Below are 14,729 nucleotides of genomic sequence, written 5' to 3' on the forward strand. Positions count from 1 at the left end.
ATTTCTGCAAACAGGACTGGATTTGGAGATTGGACTTTATCTGAATAATCAAAGTTATTAGTTCATAACTAGAGGCATAGTTGTGAATTTAGAACATAATCAGGAGCATCAGTCAAGCATAATGGGAACAGTTTTGTTCACATATGTTCTATTTTAAAATGGAACATCATAACAGTTCAGTGGAGCTCAAAATTACAGCTGAGAAGTGATCAGTTAACCACCCTCAAAAAACTGCATATGGGAAATAGGCTGAAAAATTAGTTTCTTAACATTGACATGTTGCTGCAGCATTACATTCATGGAAAGACCTAAAAAACATTCTTCTCAAAAGAAACAGAATACACACACACACGCGCGCGCACACACACACACACACACGCATATAAATAAGGAGTTAATAGAACTATCAAGAAAAGAAAAAGGGATCATTGCATTTATAGAATTAATGCTGCTGAAATTTTGAAGCCAAAAGTTTCAAAATTCTACAGATTGAGTATCTTATTTCAAACTGGGCAATTCTTTGATATATATGTACATATAATTTATATAAAGGAAAATAATAATTATATATCTTTGGAATGGTATTTTTTGGACCACATTTTTAAAACAATTTGTAAAACCAGTGCTAGAGATATTAAGAAAATGTGTAGCATCTTACTTATCATTAAGAGCCATGCAGAGGGAGAGAACGATAATTCAGGAAGTGGCTCCATTTTTGCAAGAAAAAAATGATATTTACATTTTGGATTTTTTCTTTACTGATATTTCAAAAATAGTAATTACACATTCATAGTACTACAAAGACAGAGTTTTGTGACAAGCAAAGAAGTTGCGCCATGGAATCTCACACTTTTTACTTTCTTTCCTCGTGGCAGCAACCACAACAGTGGTACTGGCTTATACCACCGCTGATTGAGGGTTTCAATTAGTTGGGAGGTACAAAATATGTAGAGAAATGCAGATAAGAGTAGAAATGAGGACTAATGACCTACCAACGTCTTTCTATAATTGCCAATCAATAGCAACAAAGATCATACTGTGGAGTAAATTCGCATGGCACGTAGAAACGGTATATAGTGCATTGGTTAAGAATACAGCCTCTCTATTAAACATCTGGACCCAAATCCTAAATAAAGCACTTACTGTGTGACTATGAATGAGCTATTTAATTTATCTGTGCTCTAATTTTCATTAATAAATTGGAGATAATGGCACCTAAGTTATGGGCTATTGTAAAAATCAAGTATTCCTTAACAGACAAAATGTGCTAAGAACAGTGCTTGGCATATTGTTAATACCATATAAATATAAATATTATTATATTTGTTTTATTAAAATACACATCTGTAAACAGCTGAAATTTTTCTTGATAAAGAAAAATTTCATTATAAAATGACCCACTCAAAGCATAGTAGCATCAGACTCAGATCTTAGTGTATTCTGGATACAAAGTGGTCCCCACCTTACTCTTCTAACTCAGTAGAGCTGGATCCCAGAGCAGAGGTCTTCATTTCATAGGAAGTAAGTATCTAGGAAAAAAAATTCCTTGAATGCCACTGCCTGTGGCCTTGGCACATGTTATTCTTATTATATATTTACATGACTAATTCTTTTTCATCTTTAATTTCTCAGATTAACTGTCCCCTCCTAACTGAAATCTTTGGTACTCAATTTAAGAATATTCTCCTTGTTGTAGCTCTGGAATGAGTCTTTTCCAGCCCACAAAACCTAATGTCTCTGTTAGAGAATGGTACTTAAAAACCAATAGCTTGGTGTTATTTGTGCTCATTGCTACTAGTATGTCACTGCTTCTAATCCAATTCTGATCCAATACCATGTGCTACAGCCTATACTTTTCACTTTCCATATTTGCAACTACCTTCTACCATAGTGAGAAATCGGTTTCTTACTCTCCTCAATATATTGATTCATTTGTTCAAGTCTACAATGTGCACATACTAGTTTAAGAGTTATGATATTATATCACAACAAAGAAAGCAAAGCTTCTAGCTACAGTTCAGTATTGATTTCCAGTTTGATTTTTGAACTAAAATGTGCATGTAGTAAAATGAACAGATCTTCAAAATCAAATTTGTTGTGTTTTGACAAATGTATACATTCTTTTACCCACACAATCATTAATATATAAATCACTTTCATCTCCTTAGAAATCTCCTCATGTTCCCTAGTCAATTCCCCTAAGAAGAAATCATTAAAGATCTATATATATATTTTTCATGGCAGATCCATTTTTTTCTGTTCTAGAACCACAGATAAATGGAATCATGCTGTATGTGTTCTTCTGTATCTGTATTCTGTCACTCAGCATCATATTCATTAGACATATATTTTAACATGCAATTTTAAAAGTTGCATTATTAACAAAATATATGCAAAAATACAGTAGTGAAAGGTGATGTTTTTTAACTATCTTTCAGAAGTTACATTATAGAAGTATCTCCTGAGGCAGGCAGTGCTTCTACTGATTCACTCCCCCTCTTTCACTTTTGAATTAGGTCTACAACAGTCTTTCAGACAGAACGGTAGTACCTTATCATCTTTGATATCTATTATATATTTATACATACATTTGTTAACCTGGCCCCAGACTATTTGTCTTACTCATGACAAGACTTCTGTGCTCTAAGGACATCTTATTGCTACAAAACATTGAAGTATTTTCTTTAAAAATTAATAACAGATACAGTGAAATAGCAGGCAAAAATATAATGGAAATGTATCTAATATTATTTCAAAATGTGCATTTCAGGGAATGTTTTACTTTAAAAGATGCAAATAATATGGATCTTATCCCCCCAAAATGACAGGCAATTAAAAACCATGAAAATAAATGAATTCATTTTGCATATTTTGTCTACAAGAGGATAGAATAATAACAATGAAAAAGTTTTTTTATATTTAAAGAAGAATAATAATTTAATTTAAAAACTTATTAAAATTAATGACGACTTTTCAAAAAATAGTAAGGTTAGAGAATCATAATTAAGTATATAAATATTGGTATTTAATGTTGCTGACTTTGGGGTTCAAAATTAGAGAACCCTGTAGACAGTAAGGGTAATTTTTGAAGAAACTGCTTTCCAATTTCATCAAATTGTTCCTAGCAATATATCCAGCAAAAATTAAATGTTTGCTGACTCTATTTCTCTTTTCAATAAATAAGGAGTTAATAGAAGTACTATAAACAAAAGAAAAAGAGATAACTGCATTTATAGAATTAATGCTGCTGAAATTTTGAAGCCAAAATATTCAAAAATTTACAGATTGAATATGTTATTTCAAACTGGGCCAATCTTTGATTTTCAAAAGCTCATAAAGATGATTTAAAAAGACATGTTAAAATAAGCTGAAGATATTGGTCATAATTGCTAAATCTCTGAAGATAATTGGTTATACCAAGCCCTTTATGCTAATTTTGAAACCCATAGTGTGCTTTTTCTCCCTCCAAAGTTAGCTTTTTCTTTGACTGACACCCTGTAGGAAACTGTGTATAGACATTTGGTGATTTTTTTACTTACTGTATTACTAAATTTTCTTCTATATGAGCTTGCATCTTATAAACCTTCAACATTTCCATATGATATTTTTCAAATATTCTAATGTGTTCCTACATTTTAAACCCAAAACCATTTACATGTAAAACCAAAGAACAAAATTATCATCATTTCTCAACTAACGTTAAGATGTACATCTTTATTATACACAATCCTATCTGTCTGGGGCAGATAACCACTGCTGTTATACTCGTAAGCCTTGAAACAGTGGTATTCAGTAAGTCATTTGTGGACTGCTAAGAGGTACTCAAACTATTAGCTCTCTGTGACAAGATAAGGAGCTTTAGAGGGAATGTACATCTACCATATGACAAAGCACATGGGTTTATTTGCTCCCCTGACTTCCTACTTCTTTTTATAGCAAGACTTTTTGATGTAAGAAGTTTTGTATCAATTAACACACTGATACAAACTCATTAACTCATTGCACATTGGCATTTTGAGTAGCATTCCTCTAAACCAGGGTTCTGCAAACATTTTCTTTAAAGAACCAGATATTAAGTATTGTAGATTATTTTTGAAGTAGTTTGCTATTTAGCATGAAAATACCTATGTAAGTGGATGTTTATGACTATGTTCTAATAAAACTTTATTGATGAATACTGGCATTTGAATATCATAAATGATAACATGTCACAAAATACTGTTTTGATTTTTCCCCAACCATTTAAATATGTAAAAGGTATTCTTAGCTTGTGAGCCATTAAAAAAGTAGTTTGCTAACTCCTGACTTAAGCAATTTTCTAATTATCACTTAGATTGTTACTTGTGTAAATCTTCTCTAACTTTTCTATCAGATTTAGTATTCTTCCTCCTGCACTTCAGAATTCATGTACACCTACAAAGTACTTTATGGAGATTAATTTGTGTGGCAATGATTTTTCCTCGCAGAAGACTGAAGTAATTTATCTAAGGTTCTTAGTCTATGAAGTGTGGCTGGGATTAGAGCCCAAAAGTCTTGCACCAGAGTGTGTGTTTTAGTCACACATCTATCTGCCATCTACTACTAAGTAGGGATGGAGGAACAGAACTCAATAGGTAGAAAAGGAAGCGTATTTTGGAGATTCAGTGAATTAGCATTTAGGAGATCAGATTATCTAGGAGCTTTGTTGTACTTTGAACAAATTACTTAAGGTTTTGGGCTTCTGATTTTTTTTAATCTGGAAATTTAAAGGATATTACATATCCTTTAAATATATTTAAACTCAGATATAGGTTTAAATATATTAAACTTAGATATTCTCTAAGTTTCTCACATTTTTCCATTTTTATGATTCTAGGATATCGGGAAACTATAGAATCAGGGAATGGTTTATATAGTGGATAACCAAAATACACAGATTTGTATATTCAAAAGACAAGAGAAAATGAGTGACAAAGAAGGTTATATACAAACAGAATAATATTTTTAATGATTAATTAATTAAAGACAATGCTGCAAATAATTCAGTAAATACTTTACTACGTGGCACACTGATTTTGCCAACAGAGTAATGAAGTTGGATTCTGGCTAGATTACAGTACTTGCAGATATGGCTTCTGCAAATTTGGGAACTTCCCAAGCATTTACCTCAGCACCTTCAGACAAAGTCTGCAATCATGTGTTTCTCTGACTAATTTATAGTAACAGGAGAACAGAACAAAAATTTCTAGTTTCACCAGATTGTAGATACTAACTCTCCTGATCTCAGTTTACATAATCACCAACAGTGATACTCTATCAGGTACTGTTTGGAATTTAAGTCCATACAACACCTCTTGTTTCATGTTCCTGTCATTTTTTTGTAACAGCCCAAATACATAAAAGCCCCATTGATTTCTACTGTCACATGCATGTTATTCTGAGACTATTTTGCTCATCAAATTTCCCCACTAGCTTCCTCCAATATTTTTCCACCGGGTTCTCTGTAAACCTTATTCCTTGGTTTAACAGTCATGCAGAATATCAAACCACTCCAAGGAAACCTGGTGAATCCTGAATTTGTTCATAGGAAGAATGAAGGATGCTAAATCCTTTAGCTACCATTTTTTTGCAGATTGGGAGATAAAGTTGATGTCTTTCCAGTTCTTCAGAAGCATACCCCCAAATTACTTCTCCTTAGACTATTTTTAAAAATACTTCATTTCACTTTATTGCACTTCTCAAATGCTATATATGCCTTCCTAGACATGGAGGCTAATTCTCTATTGATTTTAATACACAGTTCAGTCAACTACTTCAACTGCTGCAGAACAGACAAATTGTTAAGATGATATTCTGTGGAACTATATCCCTGGTAGGTAAAATATATGGGTTGCCAGTATTAATTAAAATACAGAATACCTAGTTAAACTTGAGGTTCAGATAAATAGCATTTTTTTTCAGCAGAAGCATCCTGTTGTCTCACCTTTTAATAATGATAAGTTATAAGTGTTGCAATAATACAAATAATGACTAATATTTATTGTTGATAAGGCAAGTGAAGAATTGCTTCTTCCAGGAAGCCAAGCTGGAGACCCCCAGGCTGAGGTACACACTTCTTTTTATTTTCCAATATTATTACATTGTGATATGTTTTACCCATATGTCTATTGCAGCACATTTATCTGCGCTTGTTTCTTTTACCGCTTCTTAACTTTGATTCTTGATGGGAAAAAGTCTGTATCTATCTTATTTATTCATTTATTTTTCTAGTCCTAGTACATGGCTAAGCATCTGACAGATAGCAAATTGTTCATTCTTACTGAATAAAACATTAAATTCCTGGTGTCTTATATGTAGAGCAGTAATTCAATCTAAACAAATCACTTTTTAGAACACAATGGGCTGTAACTCAAAGGTATATTAATTTTCAGTGTAAAATTTTTTATGGTTTTATTCCCATTTATGTCAGAACATCTCTTCTATATTCAATCTTAAAGTATGCATTGTATAAACATTTCAAGTTCTCATATAATATATAGGAGTAAATCAATGTTACTTTAGCTGACAGTAAGAAATAATATATTAAAGGCAGAAGATTTCTATACTACTTATTGGCCCACTGTTAGGTGAGTTGACACTGGAAGATACAATGTGGAATATGAATACCTGTGGCACATTATCATTAATCTTCTTGGAAATGAATAAATTTCTTTTTAGCTTAATTTCCCAGATACCTACTTCGTTGAATTCTTTCTAATAGCACTTTCAGAGTGAAACACTTTATTTTTATGTGATGTATATGCAAATATTAAATTTAACTCATGTATTAAGAAAAGCCTATTCTTTTTTGGAAGCAGTGTAGAACACCAATAATGCATTTCCCAAGATCTGCACCAAATCAAAATATCTCTTATTGACTAAATACAATTGTATTGATTATGCTTGTAGTTATTTTGTACTATGCTTTTAGAGATTGTAGTTATTATGAACAAGTTTCTAAAAATAAGACAATTTAAGCAAATGACAGTAAAGTAGTTGAATACATTTTATGTAATGCGTGGTATGGGCAGGTAGAACACATATCAATAACATGTAACAAGAAGCAAATGGCTCCTCCTAATTTTATTTGTCTTTCCAGCTAGTAAATGGATGTTTCTTGAATTACTCAAATCTCTAGTCTTTGTTCTCTCTGTTGAGATCTGACAGATGGGAGCTCAGCAGCAGCCATGCAGAATGTTCTGAATGTGACATGTGTACAGATCAGATGATATCATCTTCCCCAAGAGGCTTGCTTAGCCCTCTTCAGCAACTTTGACCTGCTTTAGCCAATGCATTCCCACAGGAAGAATTTTTGGAATTTTCTATCAATAAAAATAAGCCTAGATCACGTACCATAGCGATTTTTTCATCTTCCTGTATCATGAGCAAAAAACATACTTTTCCACATAAACGTTAGTCATTTTTTAATTTAATAGTGATGATCATTTTTTCTTTAAGTATTATTACTTTAAAAATCTGTTGTGCTAAGACATTTGGGCTATATATTTGATGGCAGAAATGCAAGCCCAGTTGAATTTAAAATATATTCAAAATATGATGATAGAATTATTTTTAGGTACAGTTTTAAAATTTTGGTGATCACTAGTATTGGTCTAATTTTAACTCACTAATGAAGTAATACTGACTTTTAAAAAACATTGAAATGGGCTGTTTTGATTGGAGTTTGAAAGGAAATTCCTAATGTTTCCTCTTCCAACTTCTTTCTAAAGTGAAAACACAGGAAAACAAAAGGAAACACAAACAAAAGACTCATAGTACTGTAAATCAAGACTGGCAAAAAGTATCATGCCAAAATTCACAGTAATTTTAAAGCAGTAATAACTGGACTTAAGAAAAGCTTAACCAGGGTTGACAAATTATGGGCTCATATTATGAGAAAGACAGGCTGAGTAAAGACAGTTAATTTCTTTTTACCTTTTCCAGTGGTGCCCTTCGACTCAACAAATCAGAACATGCCATAGGGAGAAACAGCAACTGTCCATCCCACCTCTCAGATGGTTCTTTGTGATGAGCGTTATCACCATTTGCCTTGTTTGCTACCCTCATAAATCCAGATTAGTTAGGAATTGACAATACCAGAAACTCTCACAAATTATATAGGTACATGGATCTTTGCATTTAAAGTGTGGAGTATAAAAAATCTTGTTTAATCAGAAGAAAGACAAGAAATTATAATCAGAGAAATAATAATAAATTAACCAATGAAAAAATACTATTATTGCCTTCAACTGATAGATATAAATGTGAAAGACTAGATATCGTACATAACTTTCCCAAGATCATGCTGTGATTTTTAGCAAGTATAAATTATAATGCAGGAATGTGAATTCATATTGTCCAATTTCAGGATGTAGAGTTTTAAAAACAATAGTCATTGACACAGTTAAACTAATAATAAGCGTTAATAGTGCTTATTCTGTGGCAAGCACTGTGCTAGATCATCTACATGTATACTATCATTAAGTATTCTCAACAATTGTGTGAGATGTGTTTATGATACCCATTTTATCAATCAGAAAGAAGACTGGCAAGTATAAATGTCTTGCCAAATTTCACACCTCTGCCACTGATGTTGTGACAGAATTGATTCATGTTGTTGTGGAAACCTTATCTAGACTGCACCAATCTAATTTTTTTTTTTATTTGGAATTCTCAATTGTGTAACAGAGCCTCTTATATTTCTATATGTGGATAAACTGTAAGGTAGCTCTGAGTGACTATATCCTGCTACGCAGACTGGGAAATGAGGATGATGGCAGGAGCAACAGAAATGAACAAACACAATAACCTGAAAGCAGACGGAAAAAGAGATGAGAAAAAGAATCCAGATCTATTTCCAATCTCATTGTTGCACTTATCTGACACCAAGTTGCATTCTAGTTCTGGGTTTGTGCCTAATCCCTTTGTGTTTATGCAATAAAGTTTATTTTTGCTAAATTTAGATGGAGTTGTTTTATACAATAGTTAAGCATGTTAATAAAAAACATAAGTAATGATTATTATTTTGTAGTGGAATTGTTAATTCATATTTTATTGTTTATTCCTTATTATATTAATGTCATATTATTCTAATGAATTACATTAAGTACTAGATTAAACGAAAATAATTTTAATGATTTTAGCTGATAAATGCACATTCAGATATATATTAAGAAGTATTTACCAAATTTGTCTGAACAATAGAGAAATACTGAGCTTGAATCAGAAATCTGTGATTCAAGCTTTGCAGAAATGTTCATTAAAGCATTTATAGTAATCTTTTTAGTTTACACTTACTTTTAAGAAACATTTTAGAGAAAAGTTCCTGTGTATGCACACTCATTCAACTTTAACTGAAAAAAATTACTCACATACAAATGCTTTTTCTTTTCCTAAAGAAAACGTCAAAAAATTCATGACAAGCGATGCAAAAAGATGATACTCCAATATTAATGAGAGGTCAGAAAATACAATGGATAGTTTTATGTGTAGAAATATCTAAATGTAACTGAATGATATCTAGTAAACATCATGGGTGAAGTTATAGACTTACTGAAACCATATGTTTTTATGTTTTCAACGTAAATGCTAAAAGTCAAATCTAATTCTTTAAATAATATTTTGCAATTCCTGCCATCATGTGATAATTGGACTAAGTATTTGTATTAAAAATATAATATCAAATTATAAGATATTATTTTTCTAAATTAGGGCACATATTTGAGAAAAAATATAAGGATCAGAACTAAGATAATTTGTAATTTCAGGACAGACCAATTATTTATTCCCTCTCTAAGCTTCTATTATTAGCATCTCCATAACCATTACGTCATTTTTATTTTACATTGAAAAAGCAAAATCTTACTGATCTGGTCTCAGTGGTTTTTGGAAGGAGTAACTGATACATTATTTTAGAATTCAAACTACATGTTATTATAACTTGCTTTTAATATCAATAAAATGAATAAAATGCCTTTATTTTCTTATTTTAACTATTCAAAAGTACTTATTTCCAATAGGTCAATATTTCCTTCATGAATATTCAAATTTCAAAAACATTTATGTTTTTTAAATGCTATTTTATCTACCTGAATTTTGTTTTTTCATGGATAGCTACTGCAAGTTTAAAATCCATTGTATATAAAATTTACTTTTTAAGAAATAATTTATAGGATTATTTTACATGTTCTTCTCAATAAGCAATTGCAAAATGAGACACTCTTTTAGTCTACCTTTCACTTGTTATTAGAAATACGATGCAGTCAGTTTGGCTCCTGACTTCCTCGACTACTGCTATTTATTTATACATCATGGCAAAATAATCAGTATTGTTTCATATGAGCCAATTAACACATGAAGAAACACCTAATTTTGGCCTCAGAATAAAGCTATATTTCTTTTCTTTTCTTTCTTTTTTTTTTTTTTTTTGGAGATGGTGTCTCGCTCTGTCGCCCAGGCTGAAGTGCGGTGGCGCCATCTTGGTTCACTGCAAGCTCTGCCTCCCGGGTTTACGCCATTCTCCTGCCTCAGCCTCCCGGGTAGCTGGGACTACAGGTGCCCACCACCTCGCCCGGCTAAATTTTTTTAGTGTTTTTAGTTGAGACAGGGTTTCACCGTGTTAGCCAGGATGGTCTCAATTTCCTAACCTTGTGATCTGCCCGCCTTGGCCTCCCAAAGAGCTGGGATTACAGTCATGAGCCACTGTGCCTGGCTAGAATAAAGCTATATTTCTGCTGACTTACTGACAAAAATCGATTATATGCCGTTAGGTATAAAGTGTAAATGGCTCAAAAACATCCCAGATACATACATCTGACAGTGTATGTATTTGTCAGGGTTCTTCAGAAAAACAGAACCAAGAGTTTATAGAAATGCCCCTCCTCCTCCTCCTCCTCCCCTCCTCGTTTTTCTTTGGGGGGGAGGGAATAATGAAGCTTGCAGGAATGAAGTTCCTTCCTTCCTGTCCTTCTTCTTCCTCCTTCATTCCTTCTTTCTTTTCGTTCTTTTTTCTTTCTTTATTTCTTTATGGCTGTCTGACGTTATTCTTTCTTTCTTTTTTCTTTATTTCTTTACTCTCTTCTTTTCTTGTCTTTCTTTCTTCTCTTTCTTTTCTTTCCTTTCCTTTCTTCATTCCTTTTTCCTTTTTTCTCTTTCCTCTATCCCTCCTCCCTCTCTCTTTCTCTCTTTTCTCTCTCTCTTTCTTTCTTTCTCTTTCTTTCTTTCTCTTTTCTTTCTTTCTTTCTTTTTCTTTCTCTCTCTCTGTCTCTAATTAGTACTATAACTACTGAAGATATTGAATTCATTGTTAAACATCTTTCAACAAACTAAGCCCCAGACAAGACAGGTCAGATGTTTTCATTGGCAAGATCTATCAAAATAAATAATACTAATTTTACAAAAAATAGTAATAAATAATACTAAATGTACAAAAATATTTCTAGAAAATAAAAGATGAGGCACATTCCAATTTATTTTATGAGGCATATATTACACTGATACCAAAGCCAAAACTCTTTTTACATGAAAAGAAAGCTACAGAGTAATATTCTTCATGGAAATGGATAAAAGCATCAGCATAATTATTACCATCATTATCATAATCATTCTCTCTCTCTCTCTCAAATAAATGTCATGTCAGAGTAGAATTTATTTTAAGAGGTTTGTTCAGCTTTCAAGAATCAATGAGTGTAATGTAACCTAAAAATAATAATAATAAATAACCATAACACAAGATCCTCTTGATAGACGCAGCATGCGTTTGGCAAAGTCCAGGGTCTATGTTTGTTTTGAATGAAACTCTTGAGTTTCATTATCAATTCGGTAGCTATTGTCCCCAACAGCCACTACCGGCCTGAACAAAAGCACACCACCAGGGGATCCATTGCATCCCTTTGGGTAGCCTTGCCATCAGGGTTCAGATTGCAGGCAGAGCTTCAAGGACACAACCAAATATGAAAGCTTAAGAGTTTTTAGTACTCACAGACACTGAGGAGTACATGGTACACCAGGAGGTTAAGAAACTGAAGCAGGGAGAGAGAAGAGACTATTGCCACAAGTGGTAAACATAAGGAAATAGGGTATGGGTCGCTTATATGCAAATGCCTGAATGGTTTATTAAAGGGAAGCAGTAGGAAAGAGGGGAGTCTATTCTGTGAGACGAGGCAAGAGAGATGCCTCTAAGTTCTATCTCTGGTCCGTGACTTGAGACATTTAAGTGTGATGTAGAATGAGAAACTATGTCAAGGGTGACTGAACTCTGCCTCTGGCATGAGAAAGCTAAACTTTCATCAAAAATGGATGTCAAGACAAAGTAAAGTTATAAGCATTCACTACAATATGTTATAAAAATTTCTGCACAAATGAAAGATCACTTTCTCAACTTGATAAAGACCTCATGAAAACCTATAACTAACATCACACTAAATGCTCAAAGATTGGATGTGTTCCCCATAAGATAATAAACAAGAAAATATGTCTGATCTCACCATTCCTTTTCAAAGTTGTAGTGAAGATTCTAGTTAGCAAATCAGGAGAGTAAAATGATGTGTATATATAGTGGAAAGAAACAGACTCTTTTCACAGTTGTCCTCCCTATGTGGAGAGTCTCAAGGAATCCAAAAAGAACTGCTAAATAGAATAAGCATATTTAGTAAATTCACAGGATGAAAAGTCATTATTTAAAAATCAATTGCATTTCTACATAGCTGGGAATTGAAATTTTGGGAAGAAACATACGTAAATACCAATAAATACCAATATATTTGAAATTTGTATGAATAATTACACTAAAATATTTGTAAGATTTTTATACTGAAAATCATAAAACATTTGGTAAGAAAAAACAAATAAGACCTAAAATTATGGGTAGATATATGTGTTCTTGGGTTGGGAAAAAAATGCCCAAATATCAATTCCCTTCTAAACTATCTATAGATGCAGGGTAATCTCAAACAAACTTCATCAGCAATTTTGTGTTAACAAGCTGACTCTATAATTTATATAGAAAACAAGGCATGTAGAAGAGCAAAGATAATTTTGAAAAGGAAGATCAAATTTTGCAGGTCTACACTGCTTTATTGTAACAACAACTATAAAGCTACAATAATGAAGATAGTGTGGCATTGCCAAAAGTATAAACCCACGGATCAATGGAACAGAAAAGAAAATGCAGACAAAGATTTACGCAAATATGGTTATTTCATGCTTTGTAAGGTGGTCAAAGATTAATAATGGATAGTCCTTTTAATGAATAAATAGGTAACAATAGAACAACCATGTACAACAATGTTTCTCTACTCCTAATGGCATCACATACAAAAATTAGCTTAAAATGGATCATAGACATAAAGCTAGGGAATTTCTAGGAAAAAAGCATAGGGAAATCTTTGGGACATTGTGCCATTTGGTTATGCAGAGATTATGTAGGACACAAACAATTATCAGTATGTAGGACAAATTAAATAATAACAAATAAATATAATATTGATAAATTGTACTTCATTAAAATTAAAATTTTCTGCTCTTTCAAACCTACTTTGAAGAAAATGGAAAGATAAGACACAAAGTGGGAAATGGAAATGGAAACCACAATAAGATATTATTACACACCTGTCAGATTATTTCAAATAAAAGACTTGATAATACAGAGCAACTAGAATGTTCATGTATTCTTGCCGTGTTTGCAAATGACCCAGACATTTTGGAAAAGAGTAAGACAGTTTTATATAAAGATAACAATCTTACCATATGGCCTAACACTTCCACTCCTAGTTATTTACCAAAGAGAAATGAAGATATAGCTAAATAACATATGCTTGTGAACATTTATAGCAGATTTATTCAAAATCACCAAAAGCTAGAAACAACCCAAATATTCATCGACAGGTGAATGGATGAGAAAATTATCTTGTATGCATACAATGCCAATTAACTCAGAAACAGAATGAGCCATGAACCAAGGCTATATACATTTAAATGATACTTTGAAACTGTAATGACAGAAAATACAGGGACAGGAATCAGATCAACTCTTGCTAAGGGCTGGGGGTAATGCAAGGGAATTTCCTACAAAGGGGTATTAGGGAAGTTTGATAAGAAAATAAGAAATATTTTATATCTTAATCATGGTGATGTTGACACTCACTGTGTAAATTTGTCAAAACTCATAGAACACCACTTCTAAAAAATGAATTTTACTTTATATAATTATACCTCAACAAACCAAAAACCAAGCAACAATAACAGCAAAGAATAGAGTAGAGCATGAAATAGTAAGAAATAAAAAGTCACTACACATGCCTCTTTTCTTTTGTATAACTGCTCATGGCCCCTACGTTTGTCCCAAACTATGATTTTACTCTATCTCCGCTTGATCTCAAGTTCAGAAGCTCTTCTCTCAAGCCTCATTCTTTGGAAATCATCTTGATAACCAGTGGGTTGCCTAGAATTTATTTTTGTCAGATATTCTCATAAATATCAATTGCTAATTTTGCTGGACACAGATTTTCTGTCTTATCTACCAACCTGGTGCCTAGCTGATCATATTTCCAACTATTATGCTGTTGTTGTCTGGCTGGATAACTTCTCATTTCCTGCAGCTCTGTCTCTACTGCATTAGTAGTAGTGTCTGGAATCCATGTCCTTTTAAATTCCGATTCATCAGCCTGCCAAATGAGCCCTAAGTGTTTTTACTTTCCAGATTATTTTAAATT

The 14,729-nt window shown here is 32.5% G+C and overlaps 1 long non-coding RNA gene across 1 annotated transcript; it reads right to left on the reverse strand.

The window, feature by feature from the left end:
* Nucleotides 1-7,000: 7,000 nt before the first annotated feature.
* Nucleotides 7,001-7,745, reverse strand: LOC104656720. The gene is made up of 2 exons (XR_747170.1): nt 7,665-7,745; nt 7,001-7,340 (listed from the first exon to the last, which is right to left on the reverse strand). It is a non-coding gene; the product is annotated as an uncharacterized LOC104656720 (long non-coding RNA).
* Between the last annotated feature and the right edge of the window lie 6,984 nt (nt 7,746-14,729).

The sequence above is a fragment of the Rhinopithecus roxellana genome, chromosome 14 (genome assembly GCF_007565055.1).
Source record: "Rhinopithecus roxellana isolate Shanxi Qingling chromosome 14, ASM756505v1, whole genome shotgun sequence".
In the NCBI taxonomy this organism is placed as follows: Eukaryota; Metazoa; Chordata; class Mammalia; order Primates; family Cercopithecidae; genus Rhinopithecus; species Rhinopithecus roxellana.